Below are 14,958 nucleotides of genomic sequence, written 5' to 3'. Positions count from 1 at the left end.
CTGGGGCTCTAGGTGTTTAGTCTTGCGGGTGCGTTTGCCCTTGTGCAGCATGCCCTCTTCGATGCCCTGGAAAATAACCCTGTTGATAACCTCCTGCATTTCCACTGAGAGGTCAGGCCCAAGATCCTCCATGGGTCGAGCCCTGGGTTTAGGCCTTGAAGGCAGAAGTTGAGGGGCCAAGGGGCCGGGGGCAGGGCCTTCTTCTAGATCCAAAGGGCAAGCGAAAAGATCAGCTTGATCTACCATCGAGGGCCCTGGAGATACTGCCCTAGACATGGTATGATTGTTGCGTGTTTTTAAATCATGTATTGTTTTGTGTTGTTGTTAATTTGTCTGTATCCCCCTTCCCTGGTTTGAGTTGTGAGCCGCCTTGAGTCCCCCTTCGGGGGAAAAGGGAGGCATATAAATGAAATAAACATTCAACATTCAAACATGGAAGCTATGGGGAGAAACTCCCGGCCCTCATCCTCATTGTCTGAAACAGGCCTTGGCTGGGCTGGAGGAACCTCCATGGCGGGCTCCTCAGGAGACGCCGATTGGGAGGGCTGCGTTTGGTGCTTGGCCTTGGAGAATTGCTTTTCAAGGGCCTTTTGGCGACGCAATGCATCCTTGTCTGGCTCTGATCCCTGCTTAGGGGCTGGCCTGGAGTATGGTTTGGAACCCCTGATGGCCTCCCTGGCAGCCATGCCAGCCTGCCTGGAGAAAACCCTGGAGGAACCCCCTGCCTGGGTGGAATCCTCGGGAGCCTGCTCAGCCATCCGTAATTGTGGGCCAAATATAATCAGGGGCTACCTCCACTCACCACCCTGCAAAAGCCCTGCAAACCAACAGACGCTCTGAAGAGACGTGGGCAGTGACGTGCGATGAGGTTTATACCTGGTGAGGCTCAGCTGGGCATCCTTTTGCGAAGCAGCTCAGCAGGGCAGCGGTCAGCCTCGGCGGGGGGTGGAATTTGCATCGCGGGAGCAGCCAAGCGCCCAGGTCTGCAGCAAAGGCGCTTGGCGGCTCCCGCGATGCAAAGTGCCCTGATGCCACCACCCACCCGCTGCCCCAGCCTGCGGCCGCTGCTTCTCCAAGCTCCACCGCTGGAAGTCCCGGATCACCTCTGGGGGAAGGCTGGGTGAGAAGCGGAGCGAAGCTTCTCCGCGGCCTCCCGGCACTACGCAGAGGCTCTCGCAGGAGCGCGGGCCAGCGGCTGGCGGCCCGGAGCGGCCCCGGCTGCGAGACAAGGCAGCGCTTAAAGCAGCCGCTGCCGCTTGTCTCGCAGCCAGGGCCGCTCCGGGCCGCCGGCCGCTGGCACGCGCTCCTGCTAGAGCCTCTGCGCAGCGCTGGGAGGCCGCGAAGAAGCTGGGAGGCCGCGAAGAAGCTTTGCTCCGCTCTCACCCAGCCTTCCCCCAGAGGCGATCCGGGACTTCCAGCGGCGGAGCCTGGAGAAGCAGGCCAGGGCAGCGGGCGGGCGGGCGGCAGGGCACTTTGCATCGCGGGAGCCGCCAAGCGCCCAGGTCTGCAGCAAAGAGCGAACCTCCTCCTTCTCCCCCACTCCTCTCTCCTCTGAAGCACGTCCTCCGAAATAGCCCGCCCAACGTAAGCGTGCTCAAGAAGACATGATTCGCTGCTTCCAGATCAGGAGGCGGGAGAATTAGTGCCTCTTTTGCATCTGAACTTTTTTGCCTTTTAACTGTTTCTTAACTTTTAGAAGGTGAAAAATTCCTTATGGAAAAGAGGCCCCCAGTTCTCTCGCCTCCTGCTTTGGTTAACACTAAGCAGACACCAAGCCACTGTGACTTGGAATCTGGTAGCAACTATCTTGGCTTTAATTATTTTAAAAAATATATTTAAATTTCTTTCTTTTTCCTGAGGAGACTGGTGAGGCTCCGCTTCCCTTGCCTCTACTGACTGCATGTCCCTGGACGTGGGGGAGTTGCAGCAGCAATATCCAGCAGGTGGAATAAAGCGCGAGTATTAACAGCTCCCAGCACTGCAGGAAAGAGGCTTGTGACCAGCGGCCCCAATCCTTGCCGCTCAGGTGAAAGGACACATGCCAAATTGCCAGCCAGGCCGGACAAAGAGTGGCTCCTTGCGGCTCTTGCTGTGAATCAGGCTGCAGGCAACTGCGGCACAAGGTTTAAAGCAGAAACCGAAACTATAAATAGCTCCAAAATGGCGTCCGGAAAGAAACTAATTACTTTAAAAGTTGCCGCCAAGCAATCCAGAGCTGAGGCTCCACAACTGCACGCCGGCTACTCAAGGCATGGACGCCAAGCACAGGAGTCTCAGTGGGGCTTCCCCCTCCCCAGCGAGGGTCGCAACAGCGCTTGCGTCAGAACTCCGACCCCTGCTGCTTGCCCCAGCAGCTGCCTGTGTTCCGAGCGACGCCTGGGAGTTAAACAGGATGCCAGAGGAAGAAAGAGTGAGCCAGGAACGAATTAAAGAATTCTAAATACACTCACTCAGCCTGTTCACACCCTAAATTAAATAATACTCACAATAAATGCTCAAGAGAGTCCAAGCTAGTAAATAACTGAAGAGAAACTTTAAGCGCGTTAGCTGGGCTAGCTGAATTGAAAAATCTGAGGATAATCAGTAACAGAGGTGTGGCTTAAAGTTTCAATTCAGCTCTGTGCAGTTTGGTATTTAACCCTTGCTTGGACTCTCCTGAGCAGCGCCCTGGAAAACAAGAGCTAGACACTAACTTGAAATCTCAGAAGTTAATATCTGTTATTAAAGAATGATAAGAAAAGAGAAGAAAACCTAACCATGAAATCTGTCAGTTGCCCAAATCAATTTACTTTACAGATTGCAAAACATAATTCAGTTTTTCTTCAACTATATAGCACAGGTGTCAAACTCACCGTGTCACGTTGCCATCACGTGACATTTCATGACATTTTCCCCATTCGCTGAGCTGGGGTGGGTGTGGCCTGCATGTGATGCATCCAGCCTGCAGGCCACCAGTTTGACACCCCTGAAGTATAGGCATTAAGACACATGGTTTTTAGATTCATGTAATACTATTTTCAAAGGATTCTGATCTCTGCTGAAATTGGCATCTGCTATGTCAAGAAAACCATCCTATTTTGAATTTAGATAATCTTCAGATTTAGATAATCTTCAGATATTTAGGTCTACAAGCCTCATAATCATGAATATTGGCCATTCTCAAATTTTATGGAAACCAAAATACTAAGGGCACTAGATTCCAGCTTTGACTAGTTTATAAAATTGCCCTTCCCAAGAGTAAACACAATGGGGATGTAGGAAGCCTCTAGAGGGAGAAAAACGGCCCAAGGGGAACCCAGAAGGCCATTCCTAGAAAGCCTCTGGAGCCTTGGGGGAGGGGGGGAAACGGACATACTGGGCCCACTGGAAGTTGGAAAAAGGGCACATGGGTGGGGCAGCAGGGGGGTCACACACACATGCGCAGGGAGCATGGCATAGATGTTGGGATGTAAATCATGTGGTGGGCATGCAAGCATGCGGGATAGTGCATGCACGCATGCTTTTGGCACCCAAGGCGAAAAAGTTTCGTCATCACTGTGCTAAGTAATAGCAGCCTTTAAATACTAATGAAAAGTCAATCTCAGATTGATTTTTAATAACATACTATGATTTTAAATAACATACTAGGAAAGTCAATCTCAGATATTATAGGTTTGAAATGTATACAATGTAATTACAACTGATGAAATGTCCCATGTTTGATGGAAATGCCTTCATGCTATCTGCCAAATTCAAATTTCAGGATGTTATACAACAAAACAGAGGTAGCCATGACTGGTTAAAGACGCTCAGCTTGTCAGCCTGAGCGCCCTGTTACGCTTCCCCAGCTCCTGCCCACCTAGTAGTTTGAAAGCAATTGAGAGATCGGCAAACTGAAACTTTACAATCTCAAATTTCATAGACAATTTTCAATTATATACCAGAAAATGGGGTGGAATAAGCTTCTTCTAATCAACCGGTTTCAGAGAGGACTTGCTGAGGGACTAAGAAATGAATTAGTGAGACAAAGCATTTTTACCATTTGTATACATCTCTCCTGATCATGGACCTTGGCAATGGTTTTGAAGCTCATTCCAGATTTATCAACATTGGTAGCCTTTTCTGAGGTCCTTAGAATATTCTTTTAATTGGGGTATGATTTATTTGCATTAATCTTGTCATGAAAACCAGAGTTTGATAATGAGAATCTTCAGAATTTTTCTTTAAATAACAGAGAACTCTTTAGCTTATGCATAAGTTACATCCAATTTATTTCATTAAGAAAAATGGTTATCTTTGGGCTACACATATTTTTTCCAAACAAAGACTATTGGCTCAATATATTGGATAAGGTCCATTATACTGTTTTGGCGCTGTCCATTTAGCAGAATCTATTAATGTGATGTTGGGATGTAAATGAATCTCTGGCTCCCCTTTTCTTAAATTACTACAATCAACAGTACGGAGAAGTGTCTTTATAAACTGAATATAAGTTATAGCTATCCATGTATCAATTTATTTTTTGTTACATAGGATACGCAATAAAATTCTGTGTTTTGAAAAACTTATAATATTTTAAAGTTGCTTTCAATTGTTTTCAGAACATATATTTCCAAGAAAAAAGTGTCATAAACAATTACAACTGCAGGCTGGTAAAAATCCAACATTAACATTGTATTCTTCAGTACAGATTAGTCTAAGTTGAAACAGTTCTGTAACAGCAGGAATACTTCATGACATGTAATCAGTGATAAATTGTTTATAAACAAATGTATTATTTCGCAGTGCTCCCTGTACTATTAGACATAAAGGTCCTTTTCCAGAAATTCTAAGCATCTTTTATAATTTTGAAAGAAAATATACTGTTCCTCCTTCAATATAAACAGTATTTCCACTAAACCCATTATAGCTTTAGATATACAAATTACTGCCATAAGTGATAAACATTTAAATTGGATTGTAAAGTAACTTTGATATCACTTAAGAGTTTTGCCTAAATGAATTACTTGAAAATCAACAGACCTCCAACATTATGGACTGCAGAAAGAGCACTGCTAGCTTTAGTTTTCAAAGAACTTCACTTTTACTATGGCTGAATTACTATGAAATATCTTTTGGACTCACAGTCTAACACAAAAAAGTTAACTCAGCTCTGTAAAACTTATAAGGGGAAAGGACCACTTGATAAATTAAAAATAATTGTGGGCTGCAAAGGCATATCTCTACCACAACAATCAACTGTTTGGCAGCCGCCATTGGAGGATCTTGGCACTATGTTTTTCAGAGTGGTGGCAGATCCTTCCTGACAGCAATATTTAGTGGCCATGATTTAAAAAAAAAAATGCTGGCAGTATACAGAAGGCCACTTGGTGGACAGCATGTGGTCAGCAGGCTGCAAATTGCACAGGCCTGGATACTCTTCCTGAAGAGAGAAAGCAAGGCTCAGAAAAACTATTACTGTACACTGAAATTCCTTCGTAAGAATTTTAACTGTATGGATTTTGTAGGGGCAAACAACACATTCTTTCTTAAGCATTCTTTCTCGCCCAACTAAGAACCTTACTAAGTAGAAAAATTGCTTCACAATATGTACTACAGCAGTATTGTTTCAATGGAACCTATATTTTTTTTTAAAAAAATTGCAAGATTGTGTGGCAAAAGCCACATCTTAAAATGCCCATTTGTTTAGTGCCTCCGAAAAGGCTAGGCAAGGTCTTTTAGAAGTACACTAAACCAGATCTTTTAGAAGTACTCCAGATGTCCTAGGGCTGCTAACAAGGCTTCCCTGCCACTGAACAGGCAGCAAAGTAGTCAAAATAGAAACTTGCCTATAGAAATTGCTTGTTCTCCTCCCCCCAACTCTCTGCAAAGCAGAAAGAATGGAGAGAAAGAGATTTCAAGAGAGTATATCAAGAGCAATGTGATCACACCAACAAAAGAAAAGGATCAAGAGCAATGTGATCACACCAACAAAAGAAAAGGATCCTGTTCAGCATTCCCTGCCACCGAATAGGTCACAAAGGACCAGGTAAAGGAGAGATTGTCTACAGAAATTGCCTTTTTCTCTCCCCTTCTCCACAGAACAGAGATAATGGAAAGAAAGAGATATCAAGCAAATACAGTAAGCTGTTTGCATAGTTCACCGATGACTCCCAATGGGCTGTCAGCACAATCTCTAGATATGGAAGATCAAACATCTTACTCTCTGCTAGAAGAGAATATTTGTAGCTCAGGGTTAAACTGTGGCATCCTTGGTGCTCTCTGAGCTTGTGGTTTTCTTGCAGACATTTCATTATCAAACTAGGTAACATCATCACAGCATTGGAATCAGTTCACAGATTCTTTAGATTCTTACTATGAAGCTGTTGCTTTACAAGCTATACTTTAGATTATCACATCTTTATTTCTCTTGTTAAATCAAGAGAAAGCTTATAAAACACTAAGGACCCCCACATCTTACTTTCTTATAATCCCTTTCTCTCCAATCAATATTTTCTGCAAGGGGGTAGGGGAGGGAAAAACACAATCCAGGCATAGGACAACATGCACTAACTGTTATTGGCAATTATGTGACTAAGAGATACTGCAAAGGCCATAAATAAGCCGTAAACTTGTGTTTTCAGCATAGTAATAACTTCAAATGGGTTAGGTTCAGGCTTTACAGAGTGGAACAAAGCAGCTGCCTTGGGAGAAGCTCAAAATTCCTGAGAGACTCCAAGGGCGAGTAGTAATCACCTTTTCCAGAAAGCCCCAAACCCCTTGGAAGCTCCATCCCAGCCACCCTCAGTGGTCTGCCCTGCACTATGTCAACTGACCTTCACCATTTTCCTCCTCCCACAAGGTTGCCCAACCTTGTGCTTTTTATAAAGAAGAAAAAAATGCTAAAGCCCTCACTCAGCTACAATGTCTTAAAATACCTCTTTTCCCATGCTCCTAGGTGGTGCTAGAGCACTGGAACTGGCTTTGTAGTGTCCTCACTTTCCCAAAGCTCTGTGAAGAGTACAGCTATTCCAAAGCTGAGCAGAGCACCCTAGGTTCCAAAAACAAAGTAACTTTCTTTTTTATTATTCTTTGCAAAGGGGCAGGCTGGCATGACTCCTAATCTCAACAGTTTTAAGACATTTTGGCTTGATTTTTGTAAGTTAAAACTATCAAGCACACATTCCCACAAATCAGCTTCAATGGAAGAAGCCATTTCCATTCATAAGAATAGCTTTGCTTAACCACCATGTGATTCACTTAACAAATAGTTTCTTGCTTTACAACCATTATAAAATGAAGTCTAGTCGCATTATGCCTCCATCAAAATTTTGTTGCACGAGTAGAAAACTACCTGTAGTTTAAAGACAATGACATCAACAGCCCTTATTGGAAAATTCCTCAATACATTTAAGATTTTACTTGTTTCCATATATTTCCTATGGAAGATACCTAATTCAAATTATAAAACTACTGATGCCTTAAATTCAAATTTAATCAGGAATGATCTTACCACTGTTTGAACTTTTCTACCTTCAGACCATCTTTACACACAGGTAAAAGACCAAAAGATTGTTTTGTCTTATGTGTGAAATAGTCCAAAGATGGTTCAGAACAGCCTCTTTGTTATCAATGGAACCATGAAGTCAATATCACAGTATTCTCAATGTAAATGGCAAAATCTTCTAGAAATATCTTTGATGTTCAAGCATCACTCTTGAAGACATTTCGGCTAGAAGACAGATGTGGAGTAATTATTTTATTCACAAGCAATTTTCCCACAAGTGTCCTTATGGATTGCTACTATGTGCAAGCCCTCAAACCAACTGATACTGAAAAGTGATCATGAAAACCCAGACTCAGACAAAGAAATTCACTAAATGATTTTGGATTAGAGATTGTATTTAAACTGTACCGATTGGTTGCGCTGAAAATATTAAGTGTTTATGTGAGGTGGCAATACGTCTCCTCTCTTGACATACTTCACCCTAAATTTAGGAACCTGCTTATTGCTGTTTTATTGTAAAGACAGAAGGCACATAGGAGCAAAATGTCTGACTTCTGCAGAACCTAAGTATGTATGTCTACTCTGATATATAAATTCGGTATCTTTTCCTCCAGCCTTTTTGAGCGAATGAAAATTTGCCCATATTTCTTCTAGGCTTAAGATTGTAAAACAAAATATATGCTCAATTATTGCATAAAACTTTGATAAAACATAAGAAACACTGCTTTTTACCTATTTAGCTTCAGCTAGAATATAAAGTACAATGCCTAAAATTATGGAGCAAAGACAGACTAGAATATTATAAAATATTCTATAAAATACTATAAAATATGAACCACATAAAAGCATTAATAAGTCACAGCTAAATCTTTCAACCTTTCTTGGTGTGCAACAAGAACTTGGGAGGTACGGTTTAGTAACACCAACTGCTCCTAGTTCTCAAACTTAAACCTAGATTTGGAGTTGAGTCAACTTGACTTCCTAGTCTATAACAAAATAATGAGTTGAGTTTTTTATGAGGCACCCTTGTGTTCCATTGCTGCACCACTCTGCTGGAGGATAAAATGATAAAGTTACTTCCCAAGATAATAAATCTCTAAAAGCAAGAAAAAAATAGTACTAGGAACAAGCACAAAAGAGAACTTGCTCAAAGTTTTAATATGTTATGATGGTACAAATATGAAGACATTTCAAAATATCTATGAATCGTTTTAAAAGGCATCATTTCTTCCTAATATGTAGTCTATTGTGATAGAATCATAACTGACAAATGAAAACCCTGTAAGTGCCAGCAGTAAGATTATCTGCTGACCCCAGCACATTGTAGGGGAAATTATTAGTGCTCTCTGTCTGGAAGGTTGTCTTACAATTCCACTTGAAGCCTCCTCCGAGTATACAAACCACCTACACCAAAAGCACATCTCAAATAAAAATGTGCAACTTGCACATCCTACTAATTTCATTGCAAGAATAGAACTGCTGGTGAACCATCTGAAAACCCATTAGAATTAACACGATACATTTATATGCCTTCAGGCATTTCTGAACAATGATCTGTTTATGTTTGTCATTTTAAGTAGTCCCTCACACAGTAGAATAATCTGATAATATAATCATGAGGAAAAAAATTAAAAACTTCTTCAATAATAAAATGCAAGTGCAATAACTATATTATGTATTACCCAGGAAAAGTGTACTATAAATACAAGTGCTAAGTGATTTTTTAGATTGCAAAATGATAACACTATTGCATCTAGCTTACTCTAAATACACCTGCAAGAATCATGTTACACATTGAAGCAAAGCAGTAATACTGTTGTACTTATGGATAATATACTTAAGCCATTTTCCAAATCAAAAGTTCATTCCTCATCCATCTAACGGCGACATGAGGTGTTCAAGAGAAGCTTATTTGTCATTAATATTTTACGATTAAGCTCAATGTAGGAATATAGCTTAAAAACATGAAATTTCCCATTTTTAAAAAAAGGAGAGCTGCCGATTCTTTCCTCTCATTTTAGATTTTAAGAGCAAACACTGGAACCATATTTATGATATTATCAAGATTTTTTCACAAGATTATCCATTTGGGCCCATTTTCTCCAATAGCTTTTTTTAGGGTGTTGAAAATTATAGTGTATACTTTAACTGTTGGCAATTACCTTATATGATATAAGTCATCAAATTAATTATATACAAAGACAGAGTAAAAGAATTATGAAATAAAGCTACACTCACATTATGTATATTCACAAATAGAAATTTTCCACAGATTAGTGCATTGAGGTAGTTTCACAAATTATGTGAAGATCACTTGCAATCATAAAGAACCAACTTAAGGTCGTAATATTTCTTATTCTACATTTACAAAATCAAAAAATTATAACAAGGCATAGTTTTACATGCATCTTAGAATATTAACAAACTTTACTTCTGTCTGATCTTCACTCACAGATGAGAAAAATAATTATCTGCTTATAAACTATAAGAAATACATACTCTTGTAATTTGGAAATTGCTTCTGTTTTTATTTTATTGCAAAATACTCAATGCAGAGTCTTACCCGAAAGCTGTTGCTTTTCTAACTATTCTTTATAGATGATCACATGTTCATTTCTCTTGTTAAATCAAAATAATATCAAGATTTATAAAACCAATTTGCATATTAATGTAGTGGTTAAAACATCCAATTAAAAACCAAGATAGTGAATTCTAGCCCTGTTTTAGGCTCCAAATTCACTGAGGTAACCTTGGCCCAGTCACTCTCTCAACTGTAGGGGGAAAAGGTAATGGCAATCATGTCTAAAAAACCTTGCCAAAATAACTAAAGGGACTAGAATAGGAACAAAATATAAGGTCACAACCTCCCCTCCCACCAACTAATTCATCTGACATACTGTAGATATAATAGCTATTTTGTTGCATGTTTATTCTTCAAGATATAGCAACACATTTAGTTGTGTAGTTAGTTGACACATTTTCAAAATTCATTAAAAAACAATCACAAGCATGTTTTTTGAGCCCTTGACAAAAATCAGTAGAAACCCAGGTATCATTGAAGTATTTATATTTAAGATAGGGCTAAATATGTTGTATAATGTCTAATATTAGAATTTAATATAAATTAAAATTAAGGCAAAACAGAAATAACATTTTTTTCCTATTGAAAATTACAAAGAACTAATTGCCAACTCTGGAAGTCCCCAAATTATATTTAATCAATATTTTTTCTAAAGCAGGCCATGAGGTGTATTTAAAATATATTGTAACTACTATTTTCTGCAAAGTACTATGTATGTAAGTACTTGATAAAAATGATTACTTCAAAGTCCACTTCAAGTTACATTTTAAAAGTTACATGATACTGAACTTTTGAACTTGAACTTTTTCTACAAATGATTATTTTTAAATATATATACAGCATGCATTCACAGATTGCTACAGGGGCAATATCATAAATATGTGCTTATTTATATATACAGCATGCATTCATACATTGCAATCTGTGTAATATTATAAATATATGCTTAATTATTTCAAATTATTATTAGTTATTTAAGTCTATAGCTGCGTGCGTTTCAAAATTTAAAAGAGGTCAAAAACTACTACTAAATATCCCAAGCAAAACTGATGAAAGAACTACATTAAAATTGAAAAAGATTTCTAAATCTCTGAAAGGATAAGAGTTGGTGTTAAAAACTGTTCTCTTTAAACAATTGCCATTCAAAAACCCTAAAATAATTTATTATTTTTCCAGCTTTCTGTAGGATGAGATACAAACTATCACTCATAGTTTCCTCCGGTATCAGCGTCTGAAATTATATATAATATAGGTGGACGTATTATGAAACAGTGCACTCATCAACAAAGCATCTGCAATAATAAACCAATAAATGTTGCAGAAACCCAGTACACCAATTAACATGCTTGCTAGGAAAACTAAAAATTAAGCTGATGAAAAAAGCAATATAAAAAATAGCATGTCCAACATTAGAGGGAAAATTAAAATAAGCCTGCCTCTAGCAAAAAAAATAGTGAATAACAACAATGCTAGTATAAACCATGTCTTACCACAATTGAAGAATAAACATACCAACTTATACTATCCTTCCTCAATCTGATATCTTGATCACAAGGTCTCTATGCTACCCATGGAACCTATCACTAGCATCCTTCCGAGTTTTCTCTCCTCCAGCCCTAGTCTTCATATATGCCCTTTGCCAAATGAGAACATCCTCATGCTCTTTACCTTGTCCGGACCAGTAAGGGCCATGGGTGTTTGGTAGCAATGTCTTTTCTTAAATCCTAAATTCCCACTGAGCTCCAACCCTGCCTATCCTTAGTGTCAAGCCTGGAATTACAACCACGGAGGCCTCCAATCAGCATGGGGGCAGCAGGGCCTGAGACTTAATAGAGGCCCAACACAATCGGGGAGTTGGGAATGGAGAAACCTAACCAAGGTACCCCACACGATAGGTGCCACTTAAAGGCAAATAATCTAGCTCTGGGCAGCCTGCGCTTGGGGATTCCTGCTTCTGCTTCTTCTCGTAGCCACCTCCTCCATTGTTGTTGTTGTTGTTGCTACTACTCGTTCTGCCCTGTGCCTCTGAAGCCCAGCCCCTGCCTTCGGTTGTCAGCAGCCACCGCCTCTCAGTCCAGCCTGGATCTGAGGCTTCTCCACCTACAGGCTTGCAGCAGGCAGGAACGCAAAACGGCAGGTCGCACGCTGGAGGAGGGGGGAGGGAACCCACCACATTCCTCCACGACGACCACCACCGCCGCCTCGCATCTCGGGGCACAGGTGCAGAGAGCAGAAGGGCCCGGCTGTCCCTTTGCTCTCCCCCCCTTACCCCCGCCTCTAAGCACCGCCTGCCTCGTTTGCGCTCTCCCCCTTTTCAGCCCGAAGATCGCCCCGCTTTTGTTTGGCTTTTTTCCTCCCCGGCCCTAGACGGAGCCGCGTCCGTCTAAAAATCGTTCCAGCCCGGCCGACGGCCGAGCCCATTGTCTCCTTTCGCTCCGGGCCCAGTCTCAGAGACCCTCCCAGCACCCAGGAATGGCTTACTCTCCGTGCACCCGCGCCTTTCTTTTCGTTCTCTCGCCCGACCTTCGCAGACGCGCTGGCTCGGGTTCCGTTGGGTCGCCCCAGACATTCCTCCGCTCCGCGCCTGGGCCCAAACCTCCCTCTCCGTCTCCTGCAATCGCTTGGCGGCGACTCCCACACTCGCCTCCCGCCCTCCCCCAGCTGTTAATCCGCCAGACTCGCCTCGCCTCCCCTCCACCAGTCGCCCGCCCGCCCGCCTCCCTCCATACATCCTAGTTCTTCCAACAGCCTTACCCCTCCGACTAACTTCTCTCCAGCGTTTCCTCCCTGCCTCGGTCGCCTCACATTCCAGCCGCAGCTGAAGAGCTACTGCCTTCGGCATCTGCTCCTACCGCAGGCCTCTTTCTCACTGCCCAACCCTTCCTTACCAAGGCGGCTCCGGTTTTTCCTGCCGGCCACCGTCATCGCGTACCCAGCCAGTCGTCACGGGACTCCCTGCCTACAGACCTCCACGGAACCATAGAAAACGAGGGCGGTGAGTCGGATTTGAAAGCCGGGCGCCGCCATATTGGTTGGGGGCGGAAAAAGACTTAAAAGTAAGTTGCTTTGTGGCAAAGGGCGAGCACAACTGCGGAGACTACTGAGGGTAAACGTCGAAAAATAAAAGTTGTAAATGTATGCGTGAAAGAAACTTTTGCACCAGAAGTGGCAAAAGTGGAATGTGATAATAAAATATTTCTCTACTCTTAACTTGAAGATCAATCTAACGCCAAAAGACTGCAATTTTTCTCCGTCGGGTCCCCGTAAAAGGGAACATTTATTGCACAATGCCGCTAAGACCGTCGTGCCAAATGCAGACGGATAAACGCCCTCGGCTCGCGCCAGAAAAGGCCAGATCAGGGCGTCCTCCGGCCTCCCGTGCTCGTCGCCCGGTTTGGAAAGACCAGGGAGTCGAGCCGGGATTCCCAAACCCCATGTTAAGGGGAGCGAACAGCATCGCTTTGACTAGGTGCGGGATTCGTTTTTATCTCGAAGCAGCGCCCGTAAAAGAAGTGGGCATCGCTGCCGACTTCAGATCGGATCGAGAGTCCTAAATAAACCGTTTGGAAGGGAGAGGTCGTAGCCTCCCCCTTCCAATTCGACTCTTTAGAATAGAGCTGGAAGGGACTTTGGAGGCCTTCTAGTCCAGCCGCCTGCTCAAGCAGGAGAACCTATGACTTTCTAGCATTCTTACACAGACTGATCGTTCCCTCTGCCTTATCCTTACTCTCCTTCTGCTGCATCTTTTGAATATCCATCCAATAACCTTTCATTATTTTTGAAAAATCTTCCTTTTTCTCTCTCTATTCTATTATAAGCTCTTGGGGAATTTTCTGTTTGATTTTTAGTATTTATTATTGCTTTCTTTTTAGTGTTTTTATCTGCTTTTAACCTATTTTTATCTTTTTGTAATTATTTTGCTTTGTCCCCTCCACCACTCCTAATTTCTCAGCTGTCTTCTTTGTGATATATTCATCTTTTCCTATCATTTGTTGAGAGCCTTCTACTTTCACATATTTATCTTTAAACATTCCCATCAAGTTCTTATAATTATGTCGCTATTTCTAACATTTCTTCATAAAACTTTATTGTCTCCTGCTGGGTCATTTTGTAACAAGTTAATATACCTCTAATATCCCCTTATCCAAATATCTGAAAACTCCAAAAGAAATCAGTGGTTAATAAAATTCCCCAAGTAATTCCTCCAAGTCCCCCAAATTTCTAATCCTTAGATGCTATAAATTTGTGTTTTTCAATCTTTATAATTTCCAATTTCTCACCTTTCCAATTGTCCAGATTTTAAAGTCTTATTTATCTTTCCCCCCCCCCCATGATGTTGATAACCCAAATCCAACTTAGCCTACCAAGTTTCTTCAAATCTTTCAAATCTGCTTTTCAGTGTACAATTCCAATAAAGCTCAGAAAACATTTCCCAGCATCCAAATTGCCTACTAAGATAAAAATCAAGGTCAAGTAGTTTTCCACATGTTTACTTTCTCTCACTGCTTTCCTTTGAATTTTATACATTGCAGTAATCTTCTTCCAATAGATGGCTCCCCTGTTCCCAATTCCAAGTTCCACAAAGTCAAAAACAGCTGATTGTCGTCCAGGTTAGGGGAGTTAGATAGAATTTATAAAAGCAATTTCTCCCAATAGTCACTTTTCACAATATTGTTTGGCTTTTCCAGGCTTTCTATGTTTTAAATCATTCTTTAAATTTTTCTTTTACTTCTAAACCTTTAATCTTCCGCTTTAGTTTTGAGTTTTAATCTTTCTCCTTAAATTCAATTGCCACTTTTTTAACATTTGGAGATCATTTTTTGGAACTTTTAATTTAGGTTAATAAGGTAACAGTTGGAAATTTTCTCACTCAGTTTCACTGCTCTGTCCACATACCACTCCAGCACAAGAT

At 41.5% G+C, this 14,958-nt stretch overlaps 1 protein-coding gene across 4 annotated transcripts in view; it reads right to left on the bottom strand.

The window, feature by feature from the left end:
• SHOC2 (SHOC2 leucine rich repeat scaffold protein) overlaps nucleotides 1-13,067 on the bottom strand; it is a 62,606-nt gene extending 49,539 nt beyond the window's left edge. Inside the window, exon 1 of one of the 4 annotated variants that reach the window (XM_087725828.1) lies at nucleotides 12,935-13,067. The gene's annotated coding sequence lies outside the window, so the exon portion shown is untranslated. The other 3 variants (XM_087725827.1, XM_087725830.1, XM_087725831.1) reach the window with 3 other exon arrangements.
• Between the last annotated feature and the right edge of the window lie 1,891 nt (nucleotides 13,068-14,958).

Source organism: Thamnophis sirtalis, unplaced genomic scaffold, assembly GCF_051295495.1.
Source record: "Thamnophis sirtalis isolate CommonGarterSnake01/CBP01778 unplaced genomic scaffold, rThaSir2_p1.2 scaffold_11, whole genome shotgun sequence".
Classification (NCBI taxonomy): Eukaryota; Metazoa; Chordata; class Lepidosauria; order Squamata; family Natricidae; genus Thamnophis; species Thamnophis sirtalis.
Note: the sequence above shows the minus strand (reverse complement) of the source record. Positions and strands in the feature narration are given on the sequence as shown.